Raw genomic sequence first — 15665 nt, forward strand, 5'->3', positions numbered from 1 at the left:
ACACGTGCCCCTAACATCTACAGAGATAGGGCACTCTACACCACTCTGGTATTCCTACCCTGGGTTCCACCAATACCATCAACAAAGGGGACTTCATGTTCTCATTGCTTAACTGCAGCTGGCGTCACTTTTACTTGAGGGACATATTTCGTAGAAACCTCCTAAGGGGCAAGGGATACCCCAGACGTGTGGCCTAATGGTGTTGCACAACCTTAACAACTATGTAACTATGTAATTTTAATTTTAATGAACACCCCTGTCAGGTTTATCGGTAGATTCTCCCACCTCCTGAGTTCTTCCTGTATCTTTCGAAAACATGGGGGATAACTAAGGTGTCCTACCTATCTTCATGCCTAAACAGATGATGTAGTTAGAAGCTCAACTTATCCCTGTGACGGCCAGTTCTTCAACCTGGACAGGTGTAAAGCAGCGGTCCCCAACCACCGGGCCGCGGCCCAGGACCGGGCCGTGGAGGATTGTTAGCCGGGCCGCGGCGATCAGGGCAGTCTTTAACTCTGTACTAATGAAGTTCTTCCATTATGGAAGCGCTTCATTAGTACAGAAGGACCAGGAAGCGGTGACGGATCTGTACTCACCACTTCCTGGTCCTCGGCTCGGCTATCGGCTGTGCATGGCTGCGCACAGCGTGAGGTCTCTCTGTGACCTCACGCTGTGCGCCGCTATACACAGCCAGCCGACAGCAGAATGAAGAGGGTCGCGATGGTGACCAGGAGCAGGAAAGGTAAGTGTTTTTTTTTATTTTATTTTATTTGCACTAGGGGCTGATGGCTGACCTGGGGTACATGGGGCTGACATGAGGGACATGGGGCTGACATGAGGGGCTAATGGGGGGCTTATGGCTGACATGAGGGGCTAATGGGGGCTTATGGCTGACATGAGGGGCTAATGGGGGGCTTATGGCTGACATGAGGGGCTAATGGCTGACATGAGGGGCTAATGGGGGGCTTATGGCTGACATGAGGGGCTAATGGGGGGCTTATGGCTGACATGAGGGGCTAATGGGGGGCTTATGGCTGACATGAGGGGCTAATGGCTGACATGAGGGGCTAATGGGGGGCTTATGGCTGACATGAAGGGCTAATGGGGGGCTTATGGCTGACATGAGGGGCTAATGAGGGGCTTATGGCTGACATTGGGGGGCTTATGGCTGACATTGGGGGGCTTATGGCTGACATTGGGGGGGCTATGGCTGACATTGGGGGGGTTTATGGCTGACATTGGGGGGGTTATGGCTGACATTGGGGGCTAATAGATGGCTAAAGGTTTGGGGGTTGATCTGAGCCATTGGGGGTCTGATCTGAGGTCTGATTAACATTGGGGGTCTGATTGCTGGTCTGACCTGAGGTGTAATGAATTTTTTTTTTTCTTATTGTTCTCCTCTAAAACTAGGTGCATCTTATAGGGCGAAAAATACGGTACAGTGCAGCAGAGACCATAGTCAGTTTATATAGTCATTATATAGTGTTATATATTTTAATATGCACCTTGTGTTTTGTTATGCGCGTGAATCAGTCAGCCCCGCCCAATCCCTAAGCCCCGCCCCAGAACCTCCGCCCCCTTCCCCCCCCCACCTGGTCCCTGGGAAAATTGTCTCGCATGAAACCGGTCCTTGGTGCAAAAAAGGTTGGGGACCACTGGTGTAAAGGACCGAAGCCCCAAGATCTCACATTTTGATTGATTAATCTTGAAACCAGATATGGACCCAAAACTACTAATGTGATCAAGAACTTTATCTAAATAATGGGTAGGGTTCACCATAAAAAGAAGTATATCATCCGCAAATAGAGCTGATTTGACCTACCTCTTCCCCACCTGTGTCTCTGAAAAAAGTCCTGGCTGTTCTAGGAAGCGAGTCAGACTTTCTAGTGCCAAGTCAAACAGCAGGGGCGATAGTGGGCATCGTTTGCGAGTGCCTCTGCACAGGGGAAAAACCCCCGACCTGCATTCAGGGGAAAAGATTTGCGCCATGGGGATGTTTATAAAGCCTTAAAAAATGTTCTAAAGCTGCCCCTGAATCCAAAATGGTCGCCTTTTTGGTGTCTAATGCTACCAATGCCCTTTTGTCCACCCATGAAGGCTGGAGCTTCAACCAATCCAGTACTGTGAGTGTCTTTCAGATGTAAATCATCAATGCCCTTACCCTGACAAATGCCATCTGCGAGGGACCAATTAAGGTCGGCAAAATGTATGAGAGTGGGTTGGCCAGGATTTCTGCGATCAGCTTAAGGTCTTGATTGATCAGGGAGATGGGTCTGTATGACTCAGGTCATGTAACCTCCTTTCCAGTTTTTGGTAATACCCGAATGTATGACATGTTCGCAGCATTTGATAGACTAGATCCTGAGAGGCGGGAATGAAAATACCTGGTTAATTGCTGCTCTATTGCAGTCTTCATTGATTTATAAAAGTCTGGTATAAATTCATCTGGAGCTGGGACTTTCCTATTTTTTTGCAAGCCTATGGTTTTCACTAGAGATGAGCGAATTTCTCAAAAATTAGATTTGGCCGGTTTACCGAATTTTCCGAAATGATTTGATTCGATCTGAATTTATTTGCGGCAAATAGCGTTAAAAAAACTGCTATTTCCTGGCTGCAGACAGCCTGTATAGTGGTGTGGAACACTGTGCCTTGCAGTAACACGCATATGGAGTCTGCTGTGGTAGTGATACAATACTGTGAGTCAGTATGACATGCAGATGACAGGCGTCGCTCTTAGAATCACTGCACACTTCACTTATTTGAGCAGTTAAGGGTCCAAAACTGACTAAATAACTCAAGTGTGAACTCAGTCTTAGGCCTCATGCACACGGCTGTTGTTTGGGTCCGCATCCAAGCTGCCGTTTTTGCGGCTCGGATGCGGACCCATTCACTTCAATGTGCTGTCTGCATCCATTGCTCCGTTCCGTGGCCCCGCAAAAAAAAATGTAGCATGTCCTATTCTTGTCCGTTTCGCGGACAAAAATAGGCATTTTTACAATGGGCCGAGGAAGGCACACGGGCAGCTTCCATTTTTTGCGGTTCCGCGGCTTGCGGACCGCAAAAAATGGCACGGTCGTGTGCTTTAGGCCTTACGAGATAGACGAGGCGGCAAATCATAATGAGGTGGTTATTATGGGGGACTTCAACTACCCAGATATAGAGTGGGAAACTGAAACTTGTATATCTCATAAAGGAAACAGGTTCTTGGCAATAACCAAAGATAATTACCTCTCCCAACTGGTTCAGGACCCGACTAGAGGGACGGCCATACTGGACTTAGTATTAACCAATAGGCCTGACAGAACAACAGACGTGCAGGTTGGGGGACACCTGGGAAATAGTGACCATAAAGTAATAACCTTCCAATTATCATTCAAAAGAGCATTTCTACAGGGAGGAACAAAAATACCAAACTTCAAAAAAGCTAAATTTAGCCAACTAAGAGAGGCCATAGGCCTAACTAACTGGGACAAAGTCCTCAAAAATAAAAATACAGCCACAAAATGGGATATCTTTAAAAGCATCCTAAAATCTCATTGTGAGAGGTACATACCATATGGGAATAAAAGGTTAAGGAACAAAAAGAAACCAATGTGGATAAATAGAACTGTAAAGAAAGCAATAAATGACAAAAAGAAAGCATTTAAATCACTAAAACAGGAGGGTAGCACGGAAGCACTGGATAACTATAAGGAAAAAAATAGAACATGTATAAAACAAATAAAAGCGGCCAAACTAGAGACCTAGAGATTAATTGCCAAAGAGAGTAAAACTAACCCTAAAATGTTCTTCAGTTATATAAATGTTAAAAAGTATAAATCTGAAGGTGTCGGCCCTTTAAAGAGTAATGAGGGGGGAGTCGCAGAGAGCGACGAGGAGAAAGCAAAGCTGTTAAATATTTTTTTCTCCAATGTATTCACTGAGGAAAATAAACGGTTAGATGACATGCAGAATGTAAAAATAAATTCCCCATTAAAAGTGTTTGACCCAGGAAGAAGTACATCAGCGACTTAAAAAGATTAAAATAGACAAATCACCAGGACCGGATGGCACACACCCCCGTATCCTAAGGGAATTAAGTAATGTCATAGCCAGACCCTTATTTCTGATATTTGCGGTCTCTATACTGACAGGGAATGTTCCACAGGATTGGCGCATAGCAAATGTGGTGCCAATATTCAAAAAGGGTCCAAAAACAGAGCCTGGAAACTATAGGCCGGTAAGTTTAACATCTGTTGTGGGTAAACTGTTTGAAGGTTTTCTGAGAGATGCTATCTTAGAGCATCTCAACGGAAATAAGCAAATAACTCCATATCAGCATGGCTTCGTGAGGGATCGGTCATGCCAAACTAATTTAATCAGTTTCTATGAGGAGGTAAGTTCTAGACTTGACAGCGGCGAATCAATGGATGTCGTATATCTGGACTTCTCCAAAGCATTTGACACTGTACCACATAAAAAGTTAGTATATAAAATGAGAATGCTTGGACTGGGAGAAAATGTCTGTATGTGAGTAAGTAACTGGCTCAGTGATAGAAAACAGAGGGTGGCTATTAGCAGTACATACTCAGATTGGGTCACTGTCACTAGTGGGGTACCTCAGGGGTCAGTATTGGGCCCTATTCTCTTTAATATATTTATTAATGATCTTGTAGAAGGCTTGCATAGTAAAGTATAAATTTTCGCAGATGACACTAAACTGTGTAAAGTAATTAACACTGAAGAGGACAGTATACTACTACAGAGGGATCTGGATAGGTTGGAGGCTTGGGCAGATAAGTGGCAGATGAGGTTTAACACTGACAAATGTAAAGTTATGCACATGGGAAGGAATAATGCAAGTCACCCGTACATACTAAATGGTAAAACACTCGGTAACACTGACATGGAAAAGGATCTAGGAATTTTAATAAACAGCAAACTAAGCTGGAAAAACCAGTGTCAGGCAGCTGCTGCCAAGGCCAATAAGATAATGGGTTGCATCAGAAGGGGCATAGATGCCCGTGATAAGAACATAGTCCTACCACTTTACAAATCGCTAGTCAGACCACACATGGAGTACTGTGTACAGTTCTGGGCTCCTGTAAACAAGGCAGACATAGCAGAGCTGGAGAGGGTCCAGAGGAGGGCAACTAAAGTAATAACTGGAATGGGGCAACTACAGTACCCTGAAAGATTATCAAAATTTGGGTTATTCACTTTAGAAAAAAGTCGACTGAGGGGAGATCTAATTAATATGTATAAATATATCAGGGGTCAGTACAGAGATCTATCCCATCATCTATTTATCCCCAGGACTGTGACTGTGACGAGGGGACATCCTCTGCGTCTGGAGGAAAGAAGGTTTGTACACAAACATAGAAAAGGATTCTTTACGGTAAGAGCAGTGAGACTATGGAACTCTCTGCCTGAGGAGGTGGTGATGGTGAGTACAATAAAGGAATTCAAGAGGGGCCTGGATGTATTTCTGGAGCGTAATAATATTACAGGCTATAGCTATTAGAGAGGGGTCGTTGATCCAGGGAGTTAGTCTGATTGCCTGATTGGAGTCGGGAAGGAATTTTTTATTCCTCTAAAGTGGGAAAAATTGGCTTCTACCTCACAGGTTTTTTTTTGCCTTCCTCTAGATCAACTTGTAGGATAACAGGCCGAACTGGATGGACAAATGTCTTTTTTTACAGGTCAATGTTAGAGCCAGGTATAAAGAACCATGCAGAGGCCCAAGATCCTATTGTAGCGTGAAAGAGTGCACTCCTTTTACACCATTGTCAGCTGATTCCACATTGATGTTTACAGAACCTGTTCTATTAAACTCTTATACAAGTAGAGCCCCCCTGACAGGATAGGGTGTCAGCAGTAAGTTTGTGTTGACATCACTGATTATTTTGCCCTTCCTCTGATCAGTCAGAACATTAACCCCCCCAAAAAAACGGATCCTGTCTGTTACGCATACGCCTTCACTCGGTCAGCATTTGGTCAGTAATCCATCAGTATTGCTAAAGCCAAAAAAAAAACTGGAGTGGATCTAAAACAGAGATGACAGGTGAATGGAATATTTGCATGTCTTCTGTGTTTTGTACCAACTCCTGCTTTTGGCTACCAAATCATAAGCCAATTCTGATGGGACCATACAGGCCTTACAGCTCCTACACAGACAGGAACCGTTGTGCATCTAATTTTTCTTTCCTTCTGACAGATCAGAAGAAGGGTCAAATAAATGATGATGTCAACCAGGCAAAAAAGGCAAAATAGTGGCCCAGTCATGGAGTGCGGAGGGTGGGAGAACAGCTTGAGAAGTCCACAGAGTGTCCTAATGACATAGTATTGAGGTAGCAGCAGCATGAGGAGACCACAGATGGGCCCATTTACATAGTGTGGAGGTGGCAGCAGCATGAGGAAGCCACAGAGTGGCCCAGTGACATAGTGTTGAGTTAGCAGCAGCATGAGGAGGCCACAGACTGGCAAGGTGACATAGTTTGGAGGTGGTTGCAGCAGCAGCATGAGGAGGCCACAGACTGGCCCACTGACATAGTGTTAATTTAGCAGCAGCATGAGGAGGCCACAGAGTGGCAAGGTGACATAGTGTGGAGGTGGCAGCAGCAGCATGAGAAGACCACAGACTGGCAAGGTGACATAGTGTGCAGGTGGCAGCAGCAGCACGAGGAGGCCACAGAGTGGCCCAGAGACAGAGTTTTGAGTTGTCAGCAGCATGAGGAGGCCACAGACTGGCCCACTGACATAGTGTTAATTTAGCAGCAGCATGAGGAGGCCACAGAGTGGCAAGGTGACATAGTGTGGATGTGGCAGCAGCAGCATGAGAAGACCACAGACTGGCAAGGTGACATAGTGTGCAGGTGGCAGCAGCAGCACGAGGAGGCCACAGAGTGGCACAATGACAGAGTGTGGAGGTGGCAGCCACATGAGGAGACCACAGAGTGGCCCAGAGACAGAGTTTTGAGTTGTCAGCAGCATGAGGAGACCACAGAGTGGCAAGGTGACATAGTGTGGAGGTGGCAGCAGCAGCATGAGGAGGCCACAGAGTGGCAAGGTGACATAGTGTGCAGGTGGCAGCAGCAGCATAAAGAGGCCACAGAGTGCCAAGGTGACATAGTGTTGAGTTAGAAGCAGCATGAGGAGGCCACAAAGTGGCAAGGTGACATAGTGTGGAGGTGGCAGTACCATGAGGAGGCCACAGAGTGGTACAATGACAGAGTGTGGAGGTGCCAGTAGCAGCATGAGGAGACCTGAGTGGTGAGGTGGTAGCAGCATCAGGAGACCACAGAGTGACCCGGTGACAGAGTGGGGAGGTAGGTGGCAATAACAGTACCCACTGACGATGGTGGGTGTAAGAAGGAGCACTTGGCATCAGATGTGTGTCATCTTGACAAAGGTCAGTCTCTCCACTAAACACCCGCTCTGATGCCACAGGGCAAACTCAGACAGTTACAGCCACAACTCCAGTTTGGCTGCCCAGTAGTCCAGCGGATCTTCAATGTGGGGTGGCAGGGTGCTGTTCAAGTATGCCACCACCTACTGGTTCAGGTTCTGCTCAAGGTCTAGTTGCTGCTGGTGAGTAGTTTCTTCACTAGGCGGGTTAAGGAAGCTGCTCATCATCGACTCTAGACTCAAGCTGCTGCTGATGGAGCTGGTACTTCTCCTACCCCACCCCCACCCCGCCACAGCAGCTATGGCATTTGTACGAGAGAGCAGAGGGCCCCACCGGTCAGACCTGCAAAAGGATGGACAATGGCGTAGATAGGCAGCGGCCAACTGACTACATAGGATGTCTCTATAGTAGTTCAGTTTGGGCTCCCTCTCAGCTACTCCAGAGCAATCACCAAGTCAGTGGTAGCTGCTCCAGGCAGACCAGGGAGTACCTGAGCAGGTACCTGAAGTATAAGCAGAGATGTAACTAGGACCAATGGTACAGGACCGAAGGATGAGGCAGAGATGTCTTTTCGACAGGCAGGAGGTCGGTCATGCGGCACAGGTCAGGCAATCTGGGTCAGCAACAGGAGAATCAAAGCAGGCAGGCAGGGGTGAGACGACAAGCAGAGTCCAGTAACAAAGTACAAGATCAGAAGCACCAGTGGTTATCAGGCTCTTCAGCAAACACTAGGACCTTGACACTGAGGCATCTGGGAAAAGAGCAGAACCACTTAAATACCTGCAGGAGAGCCAGAGTTGGTCAGCGAGGTCACCTGACCTACTGTAACCCAGCCTGCCCAGGGAATGATACATACCGCCCCTAGAGCAGGGTAACATGACACCAGCTGAACTCAGGCTGTGTCCAGGGCTGAATAGAAGCTGTGGAGCGGAATCCTCAGAAGTAATATCACTTATACAAGCATAGCGTCCCGAACTGCAGAGGTAATCGGGGGAACATCGGCACACTGCAGCCGCTGTTACAGCCTTTCTCTGTTCGTACAGTCGGTCTAAGATATGGAGGGTAGAATTCCAATGGGTGGAAACCTCGCATATCAGCCTATGTTGGGGGACCCCATTCTGCCGCTGCAGCTCAAGGAGGGTGTGCTTGGTGGTGCACGAGTGGCTGAAGTGCATGAAAAGTTTCCTGGCCATTTTTAGGATGTCTTGCAAATGGGTGGAAGACTCCAGGAACTGCTTCACAAAGCAGATTGAACACGTGCGTCGTGCAGGGCGCCTGGTTCAGCCCTCCTTGACGCAGCACCGACATCATGTTCTTCCCATTGTCGGTCACCATGGTTCCGATTTTGAGTTGTCGCAGAGAAAGCCAGGATTCGATTTCTTGATGAAGGACACGGAGCAGTTCCTCCCCTGTCTGACTCCATTGTGAATTGTCCCTGTGTCATGGTCTTACCTGCTTGCTGCTCTCCATCGTTTGACATGTGCTGGCGGCCATCTTGGTTTCTGGGTTTCTTGTAGCCTTCCACCCTGCGGCTCCTCCTTCCCCTGGGAGGAGCTGGATGCCTAGCTCATATATATAGGAGGTCTGTGGCTTCAGTTCCTTGCTTGGTCCTCTTGTGTTCACATGCTTCTAAGACTGCTGCTGCTTCTGGTTCCTGATCCTGGCTTCGTCTGACTACCCTTCTGGTTCCTGATCCTGGCTTCGTCTGACTACCCTGCTGGTTCCTGATCCTGGTTTCGTCTGACTACCCTGCTGGTTCCTGATCCTGGCTTCGTCTGACTACCCTGCTGGTTCCTGATCCTGGCTTCGTCTGACAACCCTTCTGGTTCCTGACCTCTGGCTTCGCAAAGACTCTGCTCGGTTTCACCATCCGTTTAGACTTTTGCTTTACAGCTTTATTTTCAATAAAGCCTTCTTATTTTCACTTATCTCTTGTTGTACGTCTGGTTCATGGTTCCGTGACACCCTGCAGTGAAGGCTGAGGAAACGGTGGAGGATGAGGTGACAGAGGCAGACATTGTCGCAGGACCAATGGCATAAGAACGTGGAGCTGGAAGCCGCGTCACCTGGCCAAGTTACTGGTTTGGCTGGGCAGGAACCGCATTTAACCAGTCGGCCGTAAAGGACATATATTGTCCTTGACCGTAGTTACAGCTCCACATGTTGGCGCTGCTGTGCACTTTGGCAGACACTGACAGGCTCAAGGACTGGCCCACCTTCTGTTCTACATATTTGTGCAGGGCTGGTACTGCCTTTTTGGCAAAGAAATGACGGCTTGGACTCTCCACCTCAGCTCGGCACAAGCCATCAGTTCTCTGAAAGGTGCAGAGTCCACCACTTGGAAAGGGAGGGACTGCAACACCAGCAACTTGGCCAGGAGCACATTCAGCTTCTGCGCCGTTGGATGAGTGCACGCATACTGTTGTCTCTTCGAAATCGTTTTGTTGATTGATTGCTGATGGAATGACTGACGAGGAGTAGGAGGGCGAGGAGCAGGAGCATCAGGATCTGTAGATGATGAGAAGGACAGACAGCTCAGCTGAGATGGTGGAGCCTTGACTGCCTGAAATTGGGCGTGTGCTACTGGGTGATGCAGCGGTTGCTGCGGCAGGCTAGACCACCACATTGGAGCCACGGTTCTCCCAGGCCACTTTATGGCGATATATCAAGGAACCCTCGCCAGGGCCTGGGAGTACCAGCTATCAAAAGACAAACATACAAAAACAACTAAAATAATCAAGTACCAGGGGGGACAAAAATCATGCCAGAGGTTCCAATGAAGAACAGATAAAACTATAAACAATTGTAGAAAAAAAGAACAGTCTTACCGATTGATGCGCTTGGGGACCATCCGCTGACTGTGCAGCCCGAGGGATGACTGACAATTGAAGGTAAGTCACTCTGTGCAAGGCAAAATCCCTCAACATTGCCCTATAACCTGGTTTCCAGTAACATAGGGACTGTGAAGGCAAATATGTTCATGCTTCAAAAATGATGTTCTGGAGGATGCTATACGTAGGTAGTGGTCAGGGACACTGTCCCTAGACACCCCTTTAAAGCGGTAAAGGGGGCTAAGTTTACCCTACCTATCTACACAGAGCACTCACCCAGAAAGGGGGTTCTGGAGTAATATGACTGGGAAGAGGTATACCATTCGTGATTTTATCAATTGCAGATCTCGTGGGATCATATACAGACTTGCATGTGAATGTGGCAAGGAGTATATCGGAAAGACTATTCGTGAATTTCGGAGACGGGTGGGTGAGCACCTAAATGATATTACTAATCAAAGAGATACACCGGTCGCAAAACATGTCCACACTCTGCACAATGGCAGTGCCCGAATCACGTTCATGGGCATTGATAAGATCAACCCACTCTTGAGGGGAGGCGATTGGGACAGAAGCATCTTGCAAAGGGAAGCTCGTTGGATTTACTATCTAAAAACTGTGGCTCTGTTAGGACTTAATGAACAGCTGAATTTCAGTTGCTATGTATAAGTCATGTATTTCTAATGCCACATACGCTTCCCTATTGCATTTTGGCACCCACACCACTCCCCTTTGAGGGTGGTATTCAACTCACTGCTTGAACCCATTGTCTACATATTCATCACACTGTAGCCTATTGATTCCATATTGAGTCTACTTTACTTAGATTCAAGCACCCCTCTGAGCCCCATTCCTTCCCCTCCTTTCTATATAATAGATGTCCTCCAACCACTATCTTGCTTATTTTTACTTCTGTTTCCCTGTGTTTCACTTTGTTGTTCACTTTGAAATTTGGGTCTGTTTACGCTTACGTCCCTCGCAGAAACATGTGCACTCCCTATCTGGAGCATCCTTTGTTGCTAGGCACCGCATGATTCCTCCTCTATGTCTCCGCCTTACATGACCCGACGCCATGTTCCACCATAATCGGCGCTGCGCTTCACAGGTGCCGCATCTCTTCTAGGTTTGCGTGACGCCGTGGTCAGGTGATGAGTTACATGTCCCATGTAGGCAGGCCTGAAGTCGGATGGCTCTCGCGTAGCGGCCTTTAAATTCCAGCGTCAGATGCCGTTCACTGGCTTTCTGTCACGAGTTGGAGGTCCCAGGAGAGACCACCGCGTCGTCAAGCAATAAACGGAAATCAGGTACAGACACATAAGAGTTTATTGCACAAACAGAAACATGGAAAGCAGCACAGATAAAACATGAGCTCTATGTACCGTCAGCACAGTGGGAGAAAACGCCCACTGCGCCACTGTCTAGTAATACTCCAGAGGGGTGTAACTAAGCAACTCCTGGTTTTCACTAGAGGCCTAGATGGTAGGGTTAGACTTAGCCGCAGAAAGTTGCCAGGGTCCACTCTGGAGCGTGACCTAGACAGTGACAGCAGGAGCGAATGGACAACAGGTACCAGAAGGTACCGACGGCACATAGGCAAACATAACAGACAGGTAAATACAAAACAGGGCAAATAATAACACAAGCAGGAGTTCATGCAAGGGAGCAGGAGTGGCAATGAGCAGAGAAGGACTTGCTCCACCAGTAGTAAACTGCATGGCCTTGTCATGCCACTCTGCTGCAAAGGCTTGCTGAACACAGACATATGAATACAAAACAGGGCAACTAATAATGCAAGCAGGAGTTCACGCAAGGGAGCAGGAGTGGCAATGAGCAGAGAAGGACTTGCTCCACCAGTAGTGAACTGCATGGCCTTGTCATGCCACTCTGCTGCAAAGGCTTGCTGAACACAGACATCAGAATAAACACAAAGTAACTAAAACATAACAGGCAGAACAGATAACAGACAGACGACGTTAATGAACAAGTAGGGAAACCCACAGAGCACAGACAGACAGACACGGATCCCATGGGTCAGCAGCATGGGAGAAAGAGTACAAACCAGGAGCAGAGCAGGACAAGACAACACACACCAGGAGAGCTGACCCAGAACTGAGGAAACCTCAGCCTTATATACAGGTTCCATGGGTGCAGCAGAGAGACCACACCCATGGAGCAGACAGAGGATTAACTCCTAATAGGCACACAGGGGAGTTAACCCATAAAGAACCACAAATGACACAGGAACGGAACTTCAGCGAGGAGTGCTGAACAAGCAATGACGGAAGGTCACAGCCAGAGATAGTGGCTGTGACACTCCCACCCCTCAAAGCCCCCCCCCTCTCCCCCCCAAACAGAAAACGGGAGGAAGTGGGGCAACAAACCAAACAGAACTAGGCAAGGGGACAGAAATCAAAGGGGTGACGAGGTACAAGGGCAGGAACACATACGACGACCGCAACCAGCCCAACCCCTGAAAACCAGCCTACACGGAGGGTCCGCAGCCAGTACGCCAGGGGAAGATAGCCAGCCAACACGGCATACACGTCAAGTGAACCGCACCATGCAGTTACCTCCCCCTCCACTCTCCCTCCGGAGAATGACATGTCTGCCAAGAACTGATTGGCCAGACATGCAGACACCCCCTTCCGGAGGATTGGGACCAGGAACAGGAACCAGACAGGAATACAAAGAAAATCTGAATCAAAGGGGTACAGAGGTACACAAGCAGAACACATAAGACGACCGCAGCCAGCACGCAGCCCCTAGCAACCAGCCTACACGGTAAACGCAGCCAGTACGCCAAGAGGAATGCAGCCAGCCTACACGGCCACAAAAGTCATGGTGAACTGCAGTGTGCTAACACCTCCCCCTCCACTCTCCCTCCAGAGAATGGCATGTCTGCCAAGAACTAATTGGTCAGACATGCTGACACCCCCTTCCGGAGGCCCAGGAGCAGATACCTGCGCCGATAACGGAAAACACGGCCGTAGGCAGAACTGCAAGCAAAAAGGTTAAACCGGACATCACCCCTGGCAACCAGCATACACGGAGAACACCGCAGCCAGTACACCAAGGCAACCAAATCCGATACCTAAGGGCAGCATACAGAGGGAAATACAGAAAGCACACACACCACAGATAAGCAGAAAACAGAACAAAAAAAACTCTGTGAAAGTTCACTTGTTCATACTGTCACGAGTTGGAGGTCCCAGGAGAGACCACCGCGTCGTCAAGCAATAAACGGAAATCAGGTACAGACACATAAGAGTTTATTGCACAAACAGAAACATGGAAAGCAGCACAGATAAAACATGAGCTCTATGTACCGTCAGCACAGTGGGAGAAAACCCCCACTGCGCCACTGTCTAGTAATACTCCAGAGGGGCGTAACTAAGCAACTCCTGGTTTTCACTAGAGGCCTAGATGGTAGGGTTAGACTTAGCCGCAGAAAGTTGCCAGGGTCCACTCTGGAGCGTGACCTAGACAGTGACAGCAGGAGCGAATGGACAACAGGTACCAGAAGGTACCGACAGCACATAGGCAAACATAACAGACAGGTAAATACAAAACAGGGCAAATAATAACACAAGCAGGAGTTCATGCAAGGGAGAAGGAGTGGCAATGAGCAGAGAAGGACTTTCTCCACCAGTAGTAAACTGCATGGCCTTGTCATGCCACTCTGCTGCAAAGGCTTGCTGAACACAGACATATGAATACAAAACAGGGCAACTAATAATACAAGCAGGAGTTCACGCAAGGGAGCAGGAGTGGCAATGAGCAGAGAAGGACTTGCTCCACCAGTAGTAAACTGCATGGCCTTGTCATGCCACTCTGCTGCAAAGGCTTGCTGAACACAGACATCAGAATAAACACAAAGTAACTAAAACATAACAGGCAGAACAGATAACAGACAGACGACGTTAATGAACAAGTAGGGAAACCCACAGAGCACAGACAGACAGACACGGATCCCATGGGTCAGCAGCATGGGAGAAAGAGTACAAACCAGGAGCAGAGCAGGACAAGACAACACACACCAGGAGAGCTGACCCAGAACTGAGGAAACCTCAGCCTTATATACAGGTTCCATGGGTGCAGCAGAGAGACCACACCCATGGAGCAGACAGAGGATTAACTCCTAATAGGCACACAGGGGAGTTAACCCATAAAGAACCACAAATGACACAGGAACGGAACTTCAGCGAGGAGTGCTGAACAAGCAATGACGGAAGGTCACAGCCAGAGATAGTGGCTGTGACACTTTCTGGACAAGACTCCCCATGCTGATTATGGGGTCTATTATTTACTCTTGATCAGCCCATGAATTAGTCCTGTACCACTGATGGGCTATTTGCAAGTAGGGGATTTAAACTGCCCCCCTGGTTTTACCCTTGGTCTAGCAATTACAAGCACTTGGTCTGTTTCTCCTGATGAGTATTTTATGAAACGTGGCACGTGGAACTATCCTGTAGGGTTTCTCAGGGATTCCGCCCAGATCAGGGACAGGTATCCGGATGGGGTCACCCCTTTCAGGGCGAGTGCTCTGTGTAGATAGGTAGGGTCAACTTAGCCCCCTTCACCGTTTTACAGGGGTGTCTAGGGGCAGTGTCCCCGACCACTACCTACGCACAGCATCCTCCAGAACATAATTTTTGAAGCATGAACATATTTGCCTTCACAGTCCCTATGTGACCGGAAACCAGGTTATAGGGCAATGTTGAGGGATTTTGCACCCAATAGAGTAGACATACAGATAGGGTCTCCCTGATGGGGCAATTCTTTGTGCAGTAATGCAAGGTCCTTGTAGTATCCCTCCCCTGTTCTTTGGTCAGGGTCCATTCTAGGGTTAGTTACTCACCACATCTGCCCTGCACAGAGTGACTTACCTTCAATTGTCAGTCATCCCTCGGCTGCACAGTCACTGGATGGTCCCCAAGCACATCAATTGGTAATACTGTTCCTTTTTTCTACAATTGTTTATAGTCTTATCTGTTCTTGATTGGAACCTCTGGCATGATTTTTGTCCCCCCTGGGACTTGAGTATTTTAGTTGTTTTTGTATTTTTGTCTTTTGATAGTTGGCACTCCAAGATTTTTTAACAATCATATTGAAAGTTATTTCCTAGCCTAAACTGCCTCCTTGGCCCTGGCGAGGGTTCCTTGATATATTCAGTTTGACTGTTGGAAGTAATTTTCCCTATCTTTACATTTTTGTTTGGTGTTTTTGTTCACTTTATGGTGATGCTGCATATGTAGACGCAGGGCCGTGGTGCCAACATTGGCCCCCTTGCCACGCTTCAACTTCTGCCCACAGATCCGGCAAATGGCCATGTTCACCACTGCAACACCACCGAGTAGGTGATTTTACCCCCAACACTCCACACTGACTGCTACCGCCGCTGCCTCCGTGAGCCCCTGCACCACTACTTTCCGGGCATGTAGGCTCCT

The sequence above is a fragment of the Bufo bufo genome, chromosome 11, assembly GCF_905171765.1.
Source record: "Bufo bufo chromosome 11, aBufBuf1.1, whole genome shotgun sequence".
In the NCBI taxonomy this organism is placed as follows: domain Eukaryota; kingdom Metazoa; phylum Chordata; class Amphibia; order Anura; family Bufonidae; genus Bufo; species Bufo bufo.